Source organism: Tupaia chinensis, unplaced genomic scaffold (assembly GCF_000334495.1).
Source record: "Tupaia chinensis unplaced genomic scaffold, TupChi_1.0 Scaffold149537_1, whole genome shotgun sequence".
Taxonomy (NCBI): Eukaryota; Metazoa; Chordata; class Mammalia; order Scandentia; family Tupaiidae; genus Tupaia; species Tupaia belangeri.
In genome coordinates this window covers 1,576,745-1,581,966 of record NW_006209381.1, presented here as the reverse complement: position 1 = coordinate 1,581,966, position 5,222 = coordinate 1,576,745, and the positions used below count along the sequence as shown (strand labels likewise).

Here is a 5,222-nt window from a genome sequence, read left to right as displayed (position 1 = left end):
AATGACAGCTGATATTTTCACAATAAGTGAGGTAAAGTTTATTAATAGACAAGAGATACTGGAAGCCCATATTTAAAATTCAAAACTGTCTGCCACATCTTCAGTCAATCACCTATTGATACAAGATACAATGAAAGCATGCAAACTTGGGGGAAGTCACCTGAAACCAGAAGAAGAGATGCTAAAAACAAGTTTCATTTTGTTTTGTTTGCCACATTTTTGATGCTCCAGTCAGAAATCTGTGCCTGGAGACAGAAGGGCCTGGGCGTCATCATACAACAGAACAGTCCTCCAGCAGGTAAGTTTAAGCAAATTTAGTTGCCACCTCTCTGAAGTGGGTTTTTGAGACATACCTATTCCAACCTATGACATACTTAGGCATGTTTACCTCAGTAAGGTGTGGACATAAAACAGAAAACAAGTTCCCCAGATTGAGAGACTGCTGTGCCAATTTTTGGAAAATAAGACACCGTGTCCCACTCCCCAAATTTTGCTGGGTCAACAAGAAAATCATTACTGGTTAGAGAGGTGGTGGGATTTTTACTATTGCTAGAGCAGTAGAACTAGTTTTAACAACCAGAGATAATCTTCCCATGTATTACTAAGAGTTAAAATGTGGAAAAGTGTGGCTTACTGAGTTTTAAGAAAGTTGGACTGAAGGCAGGCTGAATGGTTTAGTGGTAATGCAATGCTTAAGAAAAGCCACACTGGGGCTGGCAGGTAGCATGGTAGTTGAGACACTGGACTTATAATAAGTTTATAATAAGGCTTGATATGATGGAATAGGAAAATTGAATGAACCACTACTGATTGTCCACTAGAGGAATTACAAAACCTATAGAGATAAGAAAATTCTATTTTAAAGCCAAAAACTTATGATGAGAGTGGACTTTAAAAGAATGATTGATTTTGACAAATATGCCAGAATGTATGTGTTCATGTGGGTTTTTTCTCTAAAATCTGAGAATGAAGAAGAACAACGTAAGTACAACTCAGCTTCATTGAGATGAAGGTCTTACCTTTCTTGCTCTCTTGCTCATTTTACCAGGCCCAGCCAAGAAATGACTTCTAACATTTCTAAAAATTGAACCTCCCCTTAAGTGCAAAACGTTATCATTAGTCACTCGGATACATGTCAGAAGTTCTAAAAGGAATTTTGTTTTGTTTTGTTTTGTTATGTTTCTGTTCATTGTTTATTAAGTGATAATGTCTTAGCTTTCCCATGATGTTTACATTTTTTATTATTTTTCCTAATTAGTTATTATTCTCTAGGACTTTCATAAAAGTTTTTCAGAGGCAGTCTTAGAAGGATCATGACATAATTTCTTCATTCCCCAAGCTGGCATATTTCTTTGAAATGTCACTATTTCTTCTGTATTATTTACCTTCTTTTCCATTCATGTTCCTGCCTTATTATAGGGTCATTCTGTCTTCTGCCCAAGGTTTTGACTTTTGAAGCTCACTTTTCAGACAAAGCAGGTTCTTTAGTATTATTCTCTTGTCTTAAATATGCATTCATCTTCTTGGAAACTGGGAATTCAGAACTTCTCATAAAGCAAAAATCCTCTATCAACTTGATATCACATTCATCCTCGAGCTCAAGACTCACTGCCTCATCGTCTGCTACTGGCTCTGGCTCTTCAATAGGAAAAACGGATCCATCATCATCCAAATATTTGTATCTACAACTATCAAGATCTTCTTTTTCTAAATCTTCACCAACATTCATTTTACCCAAGGATTCCTTAAGGTGGTGTTCATGCTTCAGCTTTTCAATATAGTTTAAAAATCCCCTGGCAACAGCTTGCTCAAAGGTTAAATTTTTCCTCGATGGTGATGTTGTTTCCTCTACTCTTCGATTCTATAAATGGTAACTTATAGCCTTTGTCTCTAACTCATTTCTTATCTATTTTTGACCTTCTGGTGTTTTCCTTCCTTTTGGTCATCCCCTTGGTCTTTCTGTTGGCTTGCGTTTCCTTTTTTATATTTCTTTCATTTCTTTTTCTTGAATCTTTCAAAAACAGCTATTAAAGTCAATGGTTTTGGTTCAAAAACAATGAGTCACTTGATGAATCTTCTTTAACACCCTCAGGTGAATAAACAAATTTTTGAGTTGGGTTCCTTTGCCTCCGTTTAGGTGAGGAAGGAACACACTGCTTCTGTGAGTCCAAGAGCTATCACTTTGATTTTCAGATTCTACAGTTGAATGAGATGTCATGTAGTCAGGTGGATCCATTCCTGATGTAGTCTTCAAAACCCTCCTAAGACTGTTTTATGCATCACTTTCTCTTTGCTTTGCTTTAGTTTCCTCTGCCACCACACTGGAGTTATTTTCTCCTCCCCCCCCCCGGGAGTTAAAAAAAAAAAAAAAAAAAAAAAAAAAAAAAAAAAGCAGCTCTAAAAGACATTTTAAAGCAGGAGCTTAAAACTATATGACATCAGGACCAGCAGTTGACATAATGGCTATGTAGCCGACCGCAGTATGTATGAGTCCCGGACCCAGTGGCTTAAACTCATGCCGGGCATGTGGGTGCCCAAGATCCCGATGTCTCTCTGTCTCTCTCTGTCTTCCTGGCCAAAGCACATGCCTTATAGCAAAACTTCTAAAAACAAAACAAAGCAAAACAAAACAAAAAACCTATATGACATCAACTGGTAATATCTACAATGTGCTAGATAGGCATTGTGTCAGTTTCACTATACACAATTTTTAATTTAATCTTACCCACAATGCTTTGAGTTTATCCTTTAACACGCATCATAGCGACTGGGTTTCATCTTCATCATGGCACTTAACGGGAACACTCTCACTCTAAGTATTTATCCAAGTAGGGCCGGCACCAGAGCCTCAGACCACAGTTTGAGTCCCTCAAAAACATGCAGAGCACGGGAACCAGCAGTTAACAAAATGGCTATGTTGCTGGACTCCCAAGTAGTCGACCGCGGTTCGCATCCTGGACCCGGTGGCTTAAAACTCACGCCGGGCGCATGTGCGTGCCCAAGATCCCAAGAGGAGAATGGAGGAGAAGGGATTGCAGCGTGACCATCCCCCCTGGGGGGTGATTTCTCGCGTTCTGTCTCTATGTCTCTCTCTGTCTGTCTGGCGAGCGCACGCGCTCTATAGCGAAAATCTCTCCGAAAAAAAGAAAAAGAAAAACATGCAGAGCGCATGTGCATGAGTGGTCAAAAACCCAGGATGGAAAAATGGAGAAAGAGGAATTGTGGCAAGACTATGCTCCATTGGAGGATGCTTTCTTCTTCACTCTCTTTTGCTGGCAAGCACATGCATCTCCTTGAAAAAATGTTTTAATTAATTAAAAATAAAGTATTTATCCAAGTAAAATGAAAACTTATCTCTACATAAAAATCTGTGCATATTCATAACCCAAATGTTCTTCAGCTAATGGATGGATTAAACAAATTGTGCTTCATCTCTATAATGGAATACTACTCACCAAGGTAAAGGAACAAACTAATACACAAGACAGCATGGATGAATCACAAGGGCATTATATAATGTGAAGGAAGTCAGACTGAAAACACTACATAAACTATATGATTCCATATATATGATGTTCTGGAAAAGACAGTTCTGTGGGGACAGAAACTGGAAAGAAGTTCTCAGGGCCAATGTAGGGGGAAATATTGACAACACTGGGAATTGTGAAAATCTGGGGGAGTAATGGGACAGTATCTTCCTTGTGATGATGGTTACATAACTTGAATACATCTGTCAATGCTCATAGAACTATGCACTAAGGGACTGGCAGATTGTGTGGTATTTAAAGGTGTTGGATTCCCACATGGCCGACTGTGGTTCAAGTCCTAGATGTGGTGGCTTGCTTTCTCACTTTCCTTTTCTCTCACTCTGTCCCTCTCTGGCCAAATTGAAATAAATAAATAAATAAATAAAGTTAAATTTAAAAAGGCACTAACAAATGTCAATTTTATTAGAGATTTGAATAAAAAGGAGCAAAAACTCAAATGAATAAGATACAATAAAAATAATAAGTAGACATACGGTTACTATAATATCTAGCAATTCCATTCTTAAGTATTTATGCAAGATATAGAAAATAATATGTATATTTATAATAGAAAACCAAATCAAGAAACACCCCAGATGTCCATGAACAAGAGACTATAGATAAACTAGTATATTCATTGAATGTATATACCTTCAGGAAAAAAAAAAAAAAACTCTAAATTGAACTATTAATACATAGAACATCATGCTGAGAGAAGGAATCAAGGAACAAAGCAATATTCTATGATTCCATTTATATAAAGTCTCAGAACGGGCAAAGCTAACCCTAGTGAAGAAGATCAGAAAAGTGGTTGCTTCTGCAGATAACAGAGGAGAGAGAGAAGGTACATGAGGGAACTTCCTGGGGTGTTGAAAATGGGCCAGGGCTACGCAGACCTCAGGCATCAGCATCTGTCAAAAATTCATATCACACAGTTGAAATGTGTGTGTTGTGTTATATAAGTAAACTTTACCTCATAAAACTCCAAACAAAATTTTGAAGAAACAATTAAGCAATTAAGGTAAGTGAATGCATTAATCTTTACTCTCAAGAATATTCTTTTATTAGCACAAAGAAAAGTAATCCTGACACACCATGTAGCCATACTCCACTCGGTTTACATGATGACAATGTCAATTTTAGTTTTCAAATGTTAGGCTAGGCCTATAGTCAAAACACCATTCACTTGTAGTGTGTAAACGTTAACACCTTGGACAAAAGAGAACGTAAAGGCTACTAGAATCTTGACAATAGAGGTGAATGTTGACAGTTTTTTCTATGGGAATGTGGGAAATAGAGTTAGGGAGGAAGAGTGGACGTAAGAATTATTAATGTTACTTCACAGAAAGATGCGAAATACCGACTTAAGTTAATAGAGCCATAAAATGTTATGTACATATTACCGTAACTGAAAATAATAAAACAGCTAGTAAGATTGGTCAGAGAGTGAGGAAAGACAGAGTTGGTCTGAGCTAATCCTCCTCCATCATAGTAGAAGGTAATTCATAAAGTCTTAAATTTATACATCAAAAAATTAGAGGCATCTGCATAGTATCTGGAGCTAGTGGAACTAAATGAGAGAGGAATCTAAACAGAAGCAACTAAAAGGAACTGAGACTGAAGGCGTGGAAGGATGGCAGAAAACTAGCTTGTGTATGTTGTCTGTCCATATTGTTTGCTATTTGTCCTCTTTCC

General features: G+C 37.5%; 1 long non-coding RNA gene and 1 pseudogene across 1 annotated transcript in view; both read right to left on the bottom strand.

The window, feature by feature from the left end:
• Positions 1-1,391: 1,391 nt before the first annotated feature.
• Positions 1,392-2,142, bottom strand: LOC102469901 (TATA box-binding protein-associated factor RNA polymerase I subunit D pseudogene; annotated as a pseudogene).
• Positions 2,143-2,267: 125 nt separating this feature from the next.
• LOC102500477 (uncharacterized) overlaps positions 2,268-5,222 on the bottom strand; it is a 17,498-nt gene continuing 14,543 nt past the window's right edge. Inside the window, exon 3 of the long non-coding RNA XR_337765.1 lies at positions 2,268-2,321. This is a non-coding gene — a long non-coding RNA (uncharacterized LOC102500477). The remainder of the gene's footprint in view (positions 2,322-5,222) is intronic.